General features: G+C 32.9%; 1 protein-coding gene across 10 annotated transcripts in view; it reads left to right on the forward strand.

Moving 5' to 3' along the window:
- LOC135696110 (tRNA (guanine(26)-N(2))-dimethyltransferase-like) overlaps positions 1 to 17,000 on the forward strand; it is a 52,815-nt gene extending 35,815 nt beyond the window's left edge. The window contains exons 19-37 of one of the 10 annotated variants that reach the window (XM_089112531.1): positions 807 to 1,058; positions 3,625 to 3,706; positions 3,986 to 4,026; positions 4,324 to 4,410; positions 5,292 to 5,382; positions 6,018 to 6,061; positions 7,105 to 7,154; positions 7,461 to 7,508; positions 8,211 to 8,258; positions 8,734 to 8,782; positions 9,157 to 9,221; positions 10,558 to 10,625; positions 11,439 to 11,506; positions 12,319 to 12,386; positions 13,200 to 13,267; positions 14,081 to 14,148; positions 15,458 to 15,588; positions 15,888 to 16,002; positions 16,585 to 17,000. The gene's annotated coding sequence lies outside the window, so the exon portion shown is untranslated. Of the gene's footprint in view, positions 1 to 806; positions 1,059 to 3,624; positions 3,707 to 3,985; positions 4,027 to 4,323; positions 4,411 to 5,291; positions 5,383 to 6,017; positions 6,062 to 7,104; positions 7,155 to 7,460; positions 7,509 to 8,210; positions 8,259 to 8,733; positions 8,783 to 9,156; positions 9,222 to 9,677; positions 9,746 to 10,557; positions 10,626 to 11,438; positions 11,507 to 12,318; positions 12,387 to 13,199; positions 13,268 to 14,080; positions 14,149 to 15,457; positions 15,589 to 15,887; positions 16,003 to 16,584 lie in introns of all 10 variants that reach the window. The other 9 variants (XM_089112534.1, XM_089112533.1, XM_089112535.1 and 6 more) reach the window with 9 other exon arrangements.
- Positions 17,001 to 18,254: the final 1,254 nt, after the last annotated feature.

Consider the following 18,254-nt stretch of genomic DNA (forward strand, 5'->3'; position numbering starts at 1 on the left):
GTAATTCTATTTGCAAATGCCCAATTGTAGATCCAGCTGAGACGTGTCGAAACTACTTCTTCAAGCTCTGACGTCTGCCAATGACGTCTTTTTTCTTTAGTTGGTAATGCTAGGGAAGGCTCAAGAGTCTATGGCTAAGCGCTAACAATTAAAAGGGAGGAGGGATTAGGAAGAGAGAGAGGAAAGACCAGGCTTCTATATTTTTGCTTTGAATAAAGATAGGTGGTAAGAGTCTGGGAAGCATGAAGAGGGTAGAGCATTCCAGGATCAAAGTTTACAAGATCTAGGGAGGAAGGATAGGGTTGTGGGATTCATTTCGTGCGTTAGGCAAGGAGACTTGGAAAGGGTGAGAGCTAGAAGAGTATCTGGTATTACGTACATGTCTCAAAGGAGCCAGGGATCATATCTCTGATATCCTGAGAGCAATGGGCGTGGTAATATAGCTTTCAGTGACCGTGCAAGAAGAGATGTCAACCAAGAGGCCCGATTAAATATGATTAAAAGACTGTTAAAATATGTTAGACAGCAAAAAGCTCAGGAAGAGAAATAGAAACACTCTAAATGCGATTGATTTTGCCTTCCTGTTTTCTAACACGTACTACTTTTTTAACCTGCTCCTTTTAGTGTTGTTTTTTCATCTTTATTTTGTATGCTGTTCTGTTTTGTTCACCATCTTTTAATCTTCTTTGGTATTAGTCGATAAGTTCGAGTCTCCCAATGTTTAGGCTTTTCTCTAAGAATGTTCTCTCTATCACCACATTCGTAGCCATTTTATTATTAACAAATGATCTTTCTTCTTTTTACAGAAAGTCGATTATGCATGCTTAGACCGGCAGTTGCTGCTTGGTTCACAGTGGGTCGAAAATTCAGAAGCTGCTCGGTTTTTCGAATGGCTGCAGTCTGATGACGCAGTGGACTTTTTTCGAAGATAATTGTGATGACTATCCTTGAGGAGTATTTAGGTTCACTTGGGGAGCGAACCGATAGAGTACAAGGACATTTAGAGATTTCTGGATCTGTTGGAGCAGTCATCTCCAAAGACTTCTTTTGGATTCAAGGTAAATATATTGTATGATTATTCTTGTAAATATAATCTTTATCATCATTAATTCTACAAAGGAATCCCAGTGTCCAATTTTAAAGCAGTTAATTTTCGGTAGAATATCAGTGTCCAATTGTGAAGCAGTTAATTTTCGTCATTGTAAACTATCCTCTACAGTGGCCCAATTTGACAGAATTTCTTCTACAGTGCCAATTTGACAAATCCTCTTTTCCAAAGTCCTATTTTGAAGAACATTCTTCTCTAGACCCCCCCCCCGTGTTGACGAAAGCTCTTCGCCATAGGCCCATTTGATGGACGTTCTTCTCCCGAGACCTAGTTCCTTTAGTGTTACCGTATTTTATGTAATAATAAAACGAATACTTAGACAAGATTTACACTTCAACTAGACTGCTGTTTTTAATGTGTCTTCCGTGCCCTATGCCGTAAATTTACAGTTAAAAATTAATCTCATAAAAGTAGTTATCTAAAAGACACGAAAGCGTATTAGTCTAATCTTTTAATCTATATTAATAGTTCCGGATAAAATTACCAAATAAATGAGCGTTCCTTGATCACATCTTAGTTACAAGATACACTGCTGGCCTATGGATTTATGGGTTGGGGCTTTGAAGATGGCTTTGATGGTTCGCTGAAAACATTCATTGTTTTATTTCTTAAGATATTTATATATTAATTTATCTCACAAGATATTTATATATTAATTTGCCCCTGATTTTACTAAGTTGTCGTTTTTAACAAAGAGCCCCACATTTTGCTAAACTGTCGGTCTAAACACAGTTTTTGGCACTCTTTCGGTAAATTTTGTCATTTGTCGGCAAATTTGCTTGTTTTGTGAGATTTTGCCTCCCCCCACCCCTCTGAAAAATTAATTCCCCCCTCTGATGAAAGGTACTCTGAAATCTAAATCTAGAGGCGGAACCTAATAAAAATTTTATAGATTGTAACTTGAGTAAACCAGAAGACGAAATTTTGTTTAGTGACATTTTTAGACTGCGGGGCTTGTTACTGAAAAAGGGATAGTAATTTCAGGGACTGAACTTCAAAACAAAAAAGGCCTGCAAAAAGCTTTATTGGTTACAGCTGTCGCTCTCAATTCTTTTAAAATGATAAAGTTCGTTCCAGAAATAACATGTAACCTAAATGTCTAGATTATTAAACAGAGCAAAATTTATGCGCACGGACTTTGGTTTTATTTAAGACCGTTGTTCTTTGAGCAAGATTTGAACGGACAGTTGTTCAAGGCTTAGGCCTGTAGCCCAGATCTCTTTTTAAGGGCTCGATAGCTTTTCGAAATTTGGCTTGTTTTAGGGAAGCAATGATTCTAAGCATTCTGAAAGTGTTTTCAAACTTTTCTTTCAAAGATATTAATTTTTTTGCTGCACACAAAAAATTACAAAACATTGAAAATCGACTCTCCTTCTTTTGAACACAGTCTTGTGATTTGAATAATTTTCATATACTTCTCTGTATTCTTTTTTAATGTTATGCTAATTCTTAATATCCCATTGCTTAACAGAAACCTAGAAAATCCTTGTATTGACGAACGTATTAGAAATATTCACTTGTGCCAATTTGATGTTTTAATTTGCAAGAAGTCAGATACATAAGAAAATTTGTGTTTTGCCATCATCCAAAACCTGGCTTTCCACTTGGTATAAATTTAGCCTCCATAGGGATCTCGGTTAGAATCATTTTTGGAATAGACTTTGAGTTAATTGTGAATTGCCACAGGACTGTTATGAAATTTAATGCCCTCTGTGGTATCGTTATTAACGAACTGTAGTTTCGTAGTTATGTATTTTAAATTTTTGTTGGTATAAAAAATTGGAAATTCATAAATTTATCAGATTGAAGAAGCAATGGAAGACTTCTTTTACAACCTTGACGAGAAACGCCCAAATGGGACACACTCTTTGGCTACATCTACCTCCCTACGAAACAATGGCACAGCAAAAACAAAGGTTGCAAAATTGGATATTCAAAGAATTCCACAGGGTTTAGCAAATCTTATGGCCTAGCTTGAAACAAATGATGTAAAGCATGATAAAGTGATTCTTCATTCTTGTCAGTGCAGATATAAAAACAATAGATGGACTTCTAAGGGATTTCTTGGCACAACATGATAAATCAGGGCTTGGGCAACTATAAGAAAAACGTGAGTCTAGGGAATATAATCATGCAACGTCCTTAGAAAATTCCCAAATGTGGAATTTGTGTACACCCGTTCTTTGGACCCCACAAACAAAGCCTGAAAACTCAAGAAATCTCATAGTTCCACATCAATCTGAAAATCACATTTAGAACATTAGCTAATCTACGCGAAATCTTCAGCAAACACCCCTAGTAAATAACCTCTAGTAAGGCTGCTGTCTTTGAAAATGCGCTGCAGCTCTTGGGCATTGAGCAGCTGTGAAGGAGATCATCATTGGCGGGAAATTTGAATGCATTCTTGCGGGAATGGCTGTTGGTTGCACGGGAGACCTTTGTTTCAGAAATTGGCGGGAATCTAGTCCAAATTTGCATATGCTTATAAATACCTGGTTTCTTTTCTATTCAATTAGTTGGCACAATAGTGTCGAAGATGAGGTGTTGGTGCAAAACACTCCTGTCTTCATCTTGGCCTACAACGACATGTAAGCCTAGGTAAGACCTTTTTGTCAAGTACAAGATTTAAGAGTATCTCTAATGTTAATTGATAATGCCATTCACAATTATTAGGTTGTCATGTTATTCGAAATGAAGCAGGCGAAACTATTCCAATACAAAACTGTGATTCTGCTCCGTTATTGTTGCTACATGCTTTCAATTTTCAAAACTAATCTATCGTATCGGATTCTTCGTTCCTTTTCCTCGTCCGTTTTCTTCGTTATTCAAGTATACACCGAAAGCGAATATATGGAAGTGTTCGCCTTTATCTTTCAGCTTTAGACGAACACTTCTCCTGAATGAAGAACAGTCCATGAGTAAAAACAATTTATTTCTTTTCAAACTTAGCATGACACTTTGAAAATTTGTGATTCAATCTTTTTTGGATACTTTTGCATTCGATTAAAGTGATAGTTTGGAATTTCATTAAATGCTAACATCGTGACAACTGGCTAAATGGAGTACCTAACCTGTTTTATTGTTTCTGCTCTTAATTTGTTGTTCACAAAGATTTTTGTAGACTATATGTTCGTTCAAGAAATACTTCTTTAAAGAAAGAGAAATTGAAATTCGCAGTGCGATATTGATTAAAATGCATTTTGTCTCATTTTAAGGATAATGGAGCGAGCACAGAACATCGACAAATGAAGTTATAGGGGCTGCTTTGCTGCGACGTCAAGCATGGCCGTTGAAAAATACAGGTATGAATTTTTGGTTTTTTACTCCTTTGAATAGAGTAAATGTTTACTGGATTGATTTGAAGTATTTTTATAAAGAAGTAATGAGGCCACAAGAAGCTGTTTGTGTTAATAGACAGCCTGACATCAAATTTACTTTCATTTTTCATTTTGACCTTTTTTGTGTTCAAAGCTCATCAATACTTTTTTAGACATTAAAATATGGTTTTCATCTGTCCTTTACACAAAATTAAGTCCAGATGAAATTCTTTATATAGGCCCAATAAATTTGAGCACTTTGCTTTAATTAGTTACGTTAAATGACTACAAATTAAACTGCACTGATATAAAAAAGAAGTAAGAAATGGAATGCTTATTTTATGAGAGGAAACTGAATTGTGAATTACAAATTGTGAAGAGAAAATCACTTGTATTGTCCTTGTCTTTGATATATTTTAATCAACCTGAAATTGTTTAATATATTTATAAGCTGCTAGAAAGGGCATGTGAAGCTTAATAACATTATCAGGTCAATTGTTGTTTGGTGATTTTTAGTTTTGTATTCAGATGAATTTTCAGATGAATTTCTGTCTCCAGTTTATCAAAGACATGTTTTTTAACAAATGCTTAAGCTCATAGCCAAAAATACTCTATTGGCATCCTGGATAAAACATTTCATTTCAAACATTCACTGTCATTTTGCTTCAAATTTCATTCAAGCTATGCATGGAATTTTGTATTTATATTATGTAAGCTCTAATATATTTATAGAGTTTAAAATGGCACAGAAAAATTTTCATTATTTTAATTTTATAATTCAGCATGAGATTCACATTACTTAATTTACCCTAAAAGCTCTTTCAACTCTGAATCCAATTCTTGTAGTTTTGTTTCCATTTTTCCAGATTCCTGTCTACTCGAAACTTGATTATTTCTTTTTCAAATTTTCCCAGATGACTCTTTGGTGTTAGTTAAAGGTTAAAGAAAAGCTAATTGGTATGTTTTATTTCATAATTTTTAGAATTTTAAATTGGACATCCATTTTAAAGATTTTTAGACTTTTTCAATATAATTTATGTTCTTGCTATTGAAAACTTTAGTTGCAAATAAAGACAAATGTTTTAGTGTTTTTAGTTACTTTACATTCTGCAAGCTTTATTTGAATCAATTCGTTTGGAGTCAGTTTTAGTGAGATCTATTCTCAATTTTTAATCCATTTTGTCATTATTTTATACTTCATAAGAATATTTTATTTTATACTTAATTTTATACTTCTGTCAATTAAAATAAAAGTTTGAAGAAAACTCTATTTGCCCTTTCATTTGTTGTCATTGACATGATTTGTTCAAGACTAAGAATGTCAATCAAAGCTCATAAGTTACCTTTCTCTCAAGCAAACCCTTTCAGAAAACAGGAGGAAAATCAGAAAGCAGGAAAACAGAACATAGAGCAAATGTTTCAGATTTTCAAGCAAGCTGAGATAATCACATTTATATATAGATATTAAGATATAAATTTATAATATATTTAAAGCTCTAAATAAATCTGAAATAAATCTCTTATATCTTTGTTTGATATCTTTGCTGTTTTGGCAAATATTTAAAAAATTTTAATTTCATTTTAATTTTGAGGCCCTCAATGTTACCATTGGCAGCAACATATCTCTCACTGCAAGGTTTGTAAACTTTATTCTTTTGTCTAGCATTTTTAACTAATTTTTCTATATTCATGTTGTTGTTGAGACAATCATTCTCAAAGTTCAAAACTCCACTGAGCCAGGATTATATTTTTTAAATCCTTTTATTACTATTGCATATGGGTATTTATTGGCTAATATGAACAATAGGTCTTCCTGCCTCAACGGATAACTGATTACGATGCTTGCTTTGGCTGGCCTAGCTGCAGTAGTGGACGACACATGAAACTGCAAGCGAAAAGCTATCGGTAGTGGCAAGAAGATTTAATTGCTGGAATTAAATGATGATAGTGGAAGCATTTTGTTTCTCTGTTGACATATCTGTCGCACAAACCAAACAGGGAGCCATATTTTTCTAACCACAGCTTCACTACAACGGGAACACAGCCATTTGATTCAAAAGCTCTGGAATCAAAGTTGTCTCTGATTGGTTTAAATCATTTAATTATCGATCAAGCTCAACGGTGCATGAATTTCACTCCAGTGAAAATAAAGTTGAGCACAATAGGGGATAGACTGCCTTTAAGTTGCAAATAAAGACAAATCTTCTAAGTTTTCTAGCTAATTTAACAAAATTAGACGAAAAAAGACAAAATTAAATAAAATTTTCTAGCTAATTTGCATTCTGCAAGCCATATTTTAGGCAATTTATTTGCATTTTATTTTGTTCTGTTTTTTATTTTCAATGTTATCCATTTTTAATTCTTTATGCTTAATAATTGTACTTCATTTTATATTTCATCTATGTTTAATTTCTATAAATTAAAAATGATATGTTTGAAGAATACTCTACTCAAATACTCATTTGTTAAAGACTGTGAGATAATGTCAATGAAAGCTCATAAGAAATAGAATATTATGTATCTATTTATACAATAAACAAATATATGTAATACAATTGATCTATTTCTTTTTGTTTCTTCCTTTTAAAACCACTTTTTCAGCTTTAAATCCCTAATATCTTTGTTTGATATATTTACAGTTTTGGCAAATACATGAATAACTTTTATTTTAATTTTAAGGCAAGCATGTAAGATGCCCTAAAGGCTAACATCGGCAAGAAGTCTGCAAGGTTTGTAAACTCTCTTCCTATGTCTAGCTTTTTAACTTACTTTTTCTTTTCTCATTTTATTTATTTTCTATATTTGTATGTTGTTGCAACCATCATTCTTCAAGTTGAAATCTCCACTAGCCCAGAAATAGATGTTTATTTTTGAAAGAACTTTTATTATTAGTGCATTGCATATGGGTGTTAATTTCCAATATCCCACTACAACTTTCTATTCTGGTGATGCATATAATGAGAAGTTCGCATTTTTGGTATTGTGTTTCTCCAAATTTTTGGCTTGGAAATAACTTTTTATTTGTTTTATTCAAGTTCAACATGTCAAGTGCTATGAATTCTTGTGAGCTGGAGATCAGCAAGGTCTGTAATATCCCCTTCATATGTCTGATATATGATAAAATATCTCACTTAGTTTAATTTAAAGCACATGATTCTACATATCTACAACACATTATATAAACAGTCAAATCCTGCTATCTCGAACTCTGTTATCTCAAGAAATTATCCATCTTGAGCAGATTCCCGCTTACCCTCGTGGGGCTTGGTATAAAAATAAAACAGATTATCTCAAACTCACTTATCTCGCACATTCCCCATCTCAAACAAAGCAAGTAATTAATAGACTATTTTAGTTCAGTTTGATATTTAACAAAGTTTTGGAGAAAAATGAGCTCTTTTCTTTGGTTCATATTCAAATTTTAAACACAGATGACCTCTTTTTGATCCTCAAAATTTGGAGTCTGGATATCTCATAGTCCTGCTATGTCAAACAATTTTTCATTTTCCTTGCGAGGTTCAAGAAAGCAGGACTTGACAACTGTATGTATAGATCAATTCTTGAGACAATCCTTCTTCAAGCAAGAAACACTGCTACTCCAGAATTTGATGTTTATTTTGAAAGATCTTTAATTGAATTAGAGCAAGGATATGTTTATTTTTGATGCTGCACTCCAATTTATTTTCCTGGTGATGAAAATAATAAGAAATGTACATTTTTGTACCAGGTTTCTGCAGATTTTTGAGTCTGGAAATAACTTTCTTTCATTTCTTTTTTGTTTCAAGATCATTATGTCAAGTTTTGTGAAGTCCCATGAGCAAGATGTTACTAAGGTTTGTAAATATTCCTTGGTATATTTACTGAATACTTTTGATCCAAACTTTCACTGAATTTTCTTCCATGAACCTGTTTTTGAGACAATTATTTGTTCAAGTTGTCAAACTTCATTTTGATAAAATTTAATGTTCCTTGTTGAAGGTCTTTAATTAACATTAAATAAGGATATATTTTCAGTTGTAAGTCAGCTATTTATTTTTTCTGATGCATCTTTAAAATGGGAGCTTTGTTTTTCATAAAATATGTGAGTGCTTTTTACATATCAGAGGTTGAATTACTTATGTATTGTAGCATTTCATACTTCTTTATTTGAGATAAAGAAAGACTAAGTAATCATAGATCATACAAGAAAAATCTATTTACTGTTGTCTGTTTCCTTTTAATACCACCCCTTCAGTTTTAAATTTATCCATGTTTGATAGCTTCACAGTTTGGCAAGTGTACTAATATCTTATATTTTTTTAATTTGAGGGCTAGAGTTTGAGATGTCTTGGAATTTAATGAACAAGGTGCCATCAAGGTTTGTAGACACTTGCTTTTTCTTATATGTGGACCTAGATTTAATTTTTAAGATATTGTCCCTCATCTTATCAAGACAAGAGTTTAGGAATGTAGTGCAAATTCTCATCTTGAGATTTATTGGGCAGATTTAAGAAATGTAATAAACTCAATTTGCAGTGTAAGTCTGGCAACTTCAAGATAATGTTCTGTTTTGTTGAATTACTTGAAGATTTTTTTTACTTTAATTATATTTCCATAGTCATCTCATCAGTATTACATTAAAATGTCTTTATGAAGAGAAGCTAAAATGATTAATTGGTCTTTTCTGGTCTTTATCCAGATTTAAATCTTTGTCTTTTTGGTTTTTATGACATTTCTACATTTTTATGACAGGGTAAACTGCTTGATGTCAATAAACAATCTACTTTTTATGAAATACAACTGCAAGAAGGACAAAGGTAGAAATGTTTTTTTATATTTTTGAATATGTAACATATACATCTTCTCATGCTTTGCTACTGGGTACTTTCACTCCAGGAATTTTAATGATATATTTTCTTAGATGGTGTAACTTTTATTTTTATCTCTTCATCATACTATTTCGACCTATATATTTCTTTTTAAATGAGCCAGTTTAATATTCCCCTTGCACTAAATAATAATGAATTTAAGTTTTAATGTTCCAATTCCTTAAGAAAAGACTTGCATGAAGTGAAATTCAGTTAATGCATTGAAGACAATTTCTAAATTTTTTCTGCCATTATAATTATAACATTTAAATTGTTTCTCATTTGTTTGTAACCACTGCCCTAATTTTCCTAATTTTCATGATACTCCAATGTTATTTCTGATGTTATTCTTTATGTTACATCTGGCCTTTCCTTTTTGTTGATGAATGTTTACTTTATTTACAGAATAACACGCTGCTTGTCTAGAAACAATCAACTTTTGTTTGTGAAAGTCACCAGCAAAACATACAAAGGTACAGATATTTATTTTATCTTTTTAGATATACTCTTTTCTTCAAAAAGTATTCGAACAGAAGCCAATGTTATGTCAGTACTTGGTCATGTAATTAAAGCAAAAGAAAAAGTGATAAATTATATTTAAAGAATGAACATAGGAAACAGGTCGGAATTTCAGCCAATTATAAAACAGAGCATAATTTTCTGAATTTCTAAATTCAAGTCCCTCCATGATTTCATTATAACTCAACTGTCAATGTTTCATGATACAAATAGGCAACACAGAGTCAACAAAGAATTGAACAGTACAAATATTATTTAGAAATTAATTGTAGCTGCGATTTCGGAGGATCTCGACTTTTTTAAATTTTCTTAGAAAGCCAAAGAAGCCATAGGATTTTCAATTACATTCAGATCTTTGAGAAGATCCTAGATAAGTTATGATTCTATTGGCACCAAAAAGATCACTTAGAACTATTATAGTCATATGACATGGAGCATTATCTTGTCTATTAAATCTGGCACTATTAAAAAGATTTTTTCAAAGGATGGCAATTTAATATAAGACATTGACAGAATGCTAAAGAAGCAAAAGACGATGACATCATTAGGCCTAATACTACCCCCGGACTATTGAAACCCTTTTTGAAAAATATTTTCAAATTTATGCTGTTTTTGTTAATGGACAGTAGAATTGATCAGATCACTTGCTTTGCAAATTTTCCTAATTTTCCTAATTTTCGTGATACTCAAATGTTATTTCTGATGTTATTCTTTATGTTACATCTGGCCTTTCCTTTTTGTTGATGAATGTTTACTTTATTTACAGAATAACACGCTGCTTGTCTAGAAACAATCAACTGTTGTTTGTGAAAGTCACCAGCAAAACATACAAAGGTACAGGTATTTATTTTGTCTTTTTAGATATACTCTTTTCTTCAAAAAGTATTTGAACAGAAGCCAATGTTGTGTCAGTACTTGGTCAAGTAATTAAAGCAAAAGAAAAAGTGATATATTATATTTAAAGAATGAACATAGGAAACAGGTCGGAATTTCAGCCAATTATAAAATAGAGCATAATTTTCTGAATTTCTAAATTCAAGTCCCTCCATGATTTCATTATAACTCAAATGTCAATGTTCTATGATACAAATAGGCAACACAGAGTCAACAAAGAATTGAACAGTACAAATATTATTTAGAAATTAATTGTAGCTGCGATTTCGGAGGATCTCGACTTTTTTAAATTTTCTTAGAAAGCCAAAGAAGCCATAGGATTTTCAATTACATTAAGATCTTTGAGAAGATCCTAGATAAGTTATGATTCGATTGGCAGCAAAAAGATCACTTAGAACTATTATAGTCATATGACATGGAGCATTATCTTGTCTATTAAATCTGGCACTATTAAAAAGATTTTTTCAAAGGATGGCAATTTAATATAAGACATTGACAGAATGCTAAAGAAGAAAAAGACGATGACGTCATTAGGCCTAATACTACCCCCGGACTATTGAAACCCTTTTTGAAAAATATATTCAAATTTAAGCTGTTTTTTGTTAATGGACAGTAGAATTGATCAGATCACTTGCTTTGCAAATTTTCCTAATTTTCCTAATTTTCATGATACTCCAATGTTATTTCTGATGTTATTCTTTATGTTACATCTGGCCTTTCCTTTTTGTTGATGAATGTTTACTTTATTTACAGAATAACACGCTGCTTGTCTAGAAACAATCAACTTTTGTTTGTGAAAGTCACCAGCAAAACATACAAAGGTACAGATATTTATTTTATCTTTTTAGATATACACTTTTCTTCAAAAAGTATTCGAACAGAAGCCAATGTTATGTCAGTACTTGGTCATGTAATTAAAGCAAAAGAAAAAGTGATAAATTATATTTAAAGAATGAACATAGGAAACAGGTCGGAATTTCAGCCAATTATAAAACAGAGCATAATTTTCTGAATTTCTAAATTCAAGTCCCTCCATGATTTCATTATAACTCAACTGTCAATGTTCCATGATACAAATAGGCAACACAGAGTCAACAAAGAATTGAACAGTACAAATATTATTTAGAAATTAATTGTAGCTGCGATTTCGGAGGATCTCGACTTTTTTAAATTTTCTTAGAAAGCCAAAGAAGCCATAGGATTTTCAATTACATTCAGATCTTTGAGAAGATCCTAGATAAGTTATGATTCTATTGGCACCAAAAAGATCACTTAGAACTATTATAGTCATATGACATGGAGCATTATCTTGTCTATTAAATCTGGCACTATTAAAAAGATTTTTTCAAAGGATGGCAATTTAATATAAGACATTGACAGAATGCTAAAGAAGCAAAAGACGATGACATCATTAGGCCTAATACTACCCCCGGACTATTGAAACCCTTTTTGAAAAATATTTTCAAATTTATGCTGTTTTTGTTAATGGACAGTAGAATTGATCAGATCACTTGCTTTGCAAATTTTCCTAATTTTCCTAATTTTCGTGATACTCCAATGTTATTTCTGATGTTATTCTTTATGTTACATCTGGCCTTTCCTTTTTGTTGATGAATGTTTACTTTATTTACAGAATAACACGCTGCTTGTCTAGAAACAATCAACTTTTGTTTGTGAAAGTCACCAGCAAAACATACAAAGGTACAGATATTTATTTTATCTTTTTAGATATACACTTTTCTTCAAAAAGTATTCGAACAGAAGCCAATGTTATGTCAGTACTTGGTCATGTAATTAAAGCAAAAGAAAAAGTGATAAATTATATTTAAAGAATGAACATAGGAAACAGGTCGGAATTTCAGCCAATTATAAAACAGAGCATAATTTTCTGAATTTCTAAATTCAAGTCCCTCCATGATTTCATTATAACTCAACTGTCAATGTTCCATGATACAAATAGGCAACACAGAGTCAACAAAGAATTGAACAGTACAAATATTATTTAGAAATTAATTGTAGCTGCGATTTCGGAGGATCTCGACTTTTTTAAATTTTCTTAGAAAGCCAAAGAAGCCATAGGATTTTCAATTACATTCAGATCTTTGAGAAGATCCTAGATTAGTTATGATTCTATTGGCAGCAAAAAGATCACTTAGAACTATTATAGTCATATGACATGGAGCATTATCTTGTCTATTAAATCTGGCACTATTGAAAAGATTTTTTCAAAGGATGGCAATTTAATATAAGACATTGACAGAATGCTAAAGAAGAGAAAGACGATGACGTCATTAGGCCTAATACTACCCCCGGACTTTTGAAACCCTTTTTGAAAAATATATTCAAATTTAAGCTGTTTTTTGTTAATGGACAGTAGAATTGATCAGATCACTTGCTTTGCAAATTTTCCTAATTTTCCTAATTTTCATGATACTCCAATGTTATTTCTGATGTTATTCTTTATGTTACATCTGGCCTTTCCTTTTTGTTGATGAATGTTTACTTTATTTACAGAATAACACGCTGCTTGTCTAGAAACAATCAACTGTTGTTTGTGAAAGTCACCAGCAAAACATACAAAGGTACAGATATTTATTTTGTCTTTTTAGATATACACTTTTCTTCAAAAAGTATTTGAACAGAAGCCAATGTTATGTCAGTACTTGGTCAAGTAATTAAAGCAAAAGAAAAAGTGATAAATTATATTTAAAGAATGAACATAGGAAACAGCTCGGAATTTCAGCCAATTATAAAATAGAGCATAATTTTCTGAATTTCTAAATTCAAATCCCTCCATGATTTCATTATAACTCAACTGTCAATGTTCTATGATACAAATAGGCAACACAGAGTCAACAAAGAATTGAACAGTACAAATATTATTTAGAAATTAATTGTAGCTGCGATTTCGGAGGATCTCGACTTTTTTAAATTTTCTTAGAAAGCCAAAGAAGCCATAGGATTTTCAATTACATTCAGATCTTTGAGAAGATCCTAGATTAGTTATGATTCTATTGGCAGCAAAAAGATCACTTAGAACTATTATAGTCATATGACATGGAGCATTATCTTGTCTATTAAATCTGGCACTATTAAAAAGATTTTTTCAAAGGATGGCAATTTAATATAAGACATTGACAGAATGCTAAAGAAGAAAAAGACGATGACGTCATTAGGCCTAATACTACCCCCGGACTATTGAAACCCTTTTTGAAAAATATTTTCAAATTTAAGCTGTTTTTTGTTAATGGACAGTAGAATTGATCAGATCACTTGCTTTGCAAATTTTCCTAATTTTCCTAATTTTCATGATACTCCAATGTTATTTCTGATGTTATTCTTTATGTTACATCTGGCCTTTCCTTTTTGTTGATGAATGTTTACTTTATTTACAGAATAACACGCTGCTTGTCTAGAAACAATCAACTTTTGTTTGTGAAAGTCACCAGCAAAACATACAAAGGTACAGATATTTATTTTATCTTTTTAGATATACACTTTTCTTAAAAAAGTAATCGAACAGAAGCCAATGTTGTGTCAGTACTTGGTCAAGTAATTAAAGAAAAAGAAAAAGTGATAAACTATATTTAAAGAATGAACATAGGAACCAGGTCGGAATTTCAGCCAATTATAAAACAGAGCATAATTTTCTGAATTTCTAAATTCAAGTCCCTCCATGATTTCATTATAACTCAACTGTCAATGTTCCATGATACAAATAGGCAACACAGTGTCAACAAAAATTGAACAGTACAAATATTATTTAGAAATTAATTGTAGCTGCGATTTCGGAGGATCTCGACTTTTTTAAATTTTCTTAGAAAGCCAAAGAAGCCATAGGATTTTCAATTACATTCAGATCTTTGAGAAGATCCAGATGAGAAAGAATCCTATTTGCAGCAAAAAGATCACTTAGAACTATTATAGTCATATGACATGGAGCATTATCTGTCTATTAAATCTGGCACTATTAAAAAGATTTTTTCAAAGGATGGCAATTTAATATAATACATTGACAGAATGCTAAAGAAGCAAAAGACGATGACGTCATTAGGCCTAATACTACCCCCGGACTATTGAAACCCTTTTTGAAAAATATATTCAAATTTAAGCTGTTTTTTGTTAATGGACAGTAGAATTGATCATTGCCAATTACATTGAAATATTTGAAATAGCTTTCTATTTGAAATATTCTTTTTGACAATGTTATTATTTATCAAATTTTTCCTAATCAAATTAGATATTATTAACTTTGGTATAATCACACTGGATTTAAACACCAAATTATCATTATAAATTGATTACAGTCTGAAATTTTATGAAATGAAATCGCATTGGATAAAACCTGTAAAGAAAATTGCCTTCTTCTTGGTTTATCAAATTATTTTATGAAAAAGCTCCTTTTTGCAAACTTTTCTTAGGAGATTCCGATATTTCGTTCAACTTTTGCCAATATAACAAATCAGAAGACAAGCCTCTAGGTGACCATTCATTGTGTTACGTAAAACAGCAAAAATTTCAAAATCCATGCGACTTTACAATTTCCAAGGATTCTTTAAACATTCAAGTGTAGAATAAAGTTGCAACTTTTCTAAATTCGTTTTGCCTATCTTAACAAAAAAAGTTAAATTGTAGATACACAATTATTGTTTTATTTATTGTACGAACTTTTGTTCCTTTAAAAATTACTTTTTTCAATTTCAATTCACTCTTGATTGCTAATAGCCTTACACTCCTCTTCTCGATGGCTGATTTTCTGTGTTATAATTTAGATGTTGGCGAAGAGAACAGCAAATACGACGAAGAAGCAACTCAGTCAATCAAACGAAGATGATGCCAAATGTTTTCTGCATAATTTCATTAAGACTTAACAGCCAAAAGGCTGTAGTCATTTAGAAACTAGGTTAGAAAATTATTTGATTGTTGAATTTAAAGTCTTTTTTCTGTTGGTATATCTCTCGTAATTTCTGTATTTGTCTCTTTGACTTGGGCTGATCTTCGTGAGCGGTACTTCGAAATAGGTTTTAAATGCAGTTCAAGATTCTAAATAAAAAGTAATATATATCTAAATAAAATATAAAAGTTAAAACAAATTGATAATGATCACTTGCGCTCGCTGTCCGCTACATATATGCCTTTCAAAATTTGAAATGCTGCATTTATGCGTGCCAAAGTCTCACCCACATCACTTTCCACTTTCAGAAATTCATCATCATGAACCGTGGTCCACATGTAGAAAAGCAAAGAATCGTTAACCCGACGGAAACCTTTCAAATCGCTAGCCAGTTTCAAAAACATGCCCAGAGAAGGCTTTAAGGTGCGTAAGTATGCCTTTTTTTCTTCCTTTCTAAATTGGATTTCCTGCTTTTTTTCAGAGGGGGGCAGGTAAGTATGCGTCGCAGCGCCATTTCGGGAAACCCCACTAACCTGAACTGGTTGGTTCGGGTTAGTAGGAAACTGTTTTCCCGGCTTGGGTCACACGGCGTGATTCAACCGGAGTAAAACAGTTTCCTCTTCAATCGTGTGCAACTACAACAGTCGGCCGCAAGTGCGAGCCTAGCCTCCCAGCTCCCCGGTCCTGGCCCCACCCCATCCCCCGGTCCGCAGGGGGGATGGGGCGGGGCCAGGGCCGGGGAGCTCGGAGGCGAGACGGCAGCTGTGGCTGTGAGTGGCGGCCCACGTGCGACGGGGGGAGGGTGGCCAAATTTTGCGCAGCGGCTGCTAGCCCAAAAGGTCAGCGGTCGCTGCGCAGCCACGCTTTTTTCTTTCTTTTCATTGTTTGCTTGTTGTTGGTTGTTTCTTTCTTTTAGTATTTTTCAGATTGTGATGATGATTGACATGGTGACAATGATGACAACAAGATTGACAGGGAACTGAGGAGGTCCTCTTATTTTTTTAGGTCTTTGACGACTTTGAAGAGGACTTTGAAGAAGCAGAAAGACGTTTTGGTCCGCTCTGCCGTTTTGCAAAGAAAAAGGAGCAGCAAAAGCGAAACACCACTACATCCAGACCACTAAGCGATTTTCCAGACGATTTGACTGCCGATTTGACTGCCGTTTTGCAAAGAAAAAGGAGCAAAAGCAAAAGCGAAACACCGATTTTTCCAGACGACTACATCCAGACCAGCGAGACCACTACATCCAGAGCAGGACCAAGAACCACGAACAGCATTTCAGGCACATGTTATTTGCGTAAAGTTTAAACTAAGATAAGGACATCTCATAATCATATCACGTTCTTCTAAAGAGTTGTTCACTGAGCCCAATTATATATTTTATTGCTGTTATCAATAAATTGTTTTGTTATCTGTTATCATTTAAGTCTCTGTTTTTTGTGTCTCCCTCTCGTACTAACACACAACACAAGACTTAGACAGACAAAGACTTGGGCCACACAAGACTAACACATGACTTAGACAACACAAGACTTAGACAGACCAAGACTTAGGCAATACAAGACCAACACGTGACTTAGACATCACAAGACAGACCAAGACTTAGGCAACAGCAGACTAACATGACTTGAACAGCACAAGACTTAGACAGACAAAGACTAACAAGAGACTTAGACAGACAAAGACTAACAAGAGACTTGACAACATAATACTTAGACAGACCAAGACTTAGGCCACACGAGACTAACACCTGACCTAGACAATACAAGACTTAGACAGACTAAGACTTAGACAACACAAGACAGACCAAGACTTAGGCAACAGCAGACTAACATGACTTGGACAGCACAAGACTAAGACAAAGACTAACAAGAGACAATACTTAGACAGACCAAGACTTAGGCCACACAAGACTAACACCTGACTTAGACAACACGAGACTTAGGCAACAGCAGACTTAGGCAACAGCTTGACTTGGCTTGACTTGAACACGAGACTTGGATAACACACGACAACAAACAACTTTCAACACGACAAATCCCCCTTTTGATAGCAACAAATCTCTCGATATCGTCCCGGAAAGAAAGAAAGAAAGAAAGGATATTGTCCCGGAAATAAAAAAAGTCCTCCTAGAATAAGAAAATCCTCCTAAAATAAAAAATCCTCCTAAAATAAAAAAATCCTCCTTAAATAAAAAAAATCCTACTAAAATAAAAAAATCCTCCTAAAATAAAAAATCCTCCTAAAATAAAAAAATCCTCCTAAAATAAAAAAATCCTCCTAAAATAAAAAAATCCTCCTTATAAAAAAATCCTCCTAAAATAAAAAAAATCCTCCTAAAATAAAAAAAATCCTCCTAAAATAAAAAAAATCCTCCTAAAATAAAAAAAATCCTCTTTATAAAAAAATCCTCCTTAAATAAAAAAAATCCTCCTTAAAAAATCCTCCTAAAATAAAAAAATCCTCCTTATAAAAATCCTCTTAAAAAAATCCTCCTTAAATAAAAAAATCCTCCTAAAATAAAAAATCTTAAAATAAAATCCTAAATAAAATAAAAAAATTCGAGGGAGGAGGAGGAGAATCGTCCCATGGGAGGAGGTGTATCGTCCCATGGGAGGAGGAGTATCGTCCCATGGGAGGAGGTGTATCGTCCCCAGGGGAGGAGGAGTATCGTC

The sequence above is a fragment of the Rhopilema esculentum genome, chromosome 14 (genome assembly GCF_057945365.1).
Source record: "Rhopilema esculentum isolate cy_ngs chromosome 14, ASM5794536v1, whole genome shotgun sequence".
Taxonomy (NCBI): Eukaryota; Metazoa; Cnidaria; class Scyphozoa; order Rhizostomeae; family Rhizostomatidae; genus Rhopilema; species Rhopilema esculentum.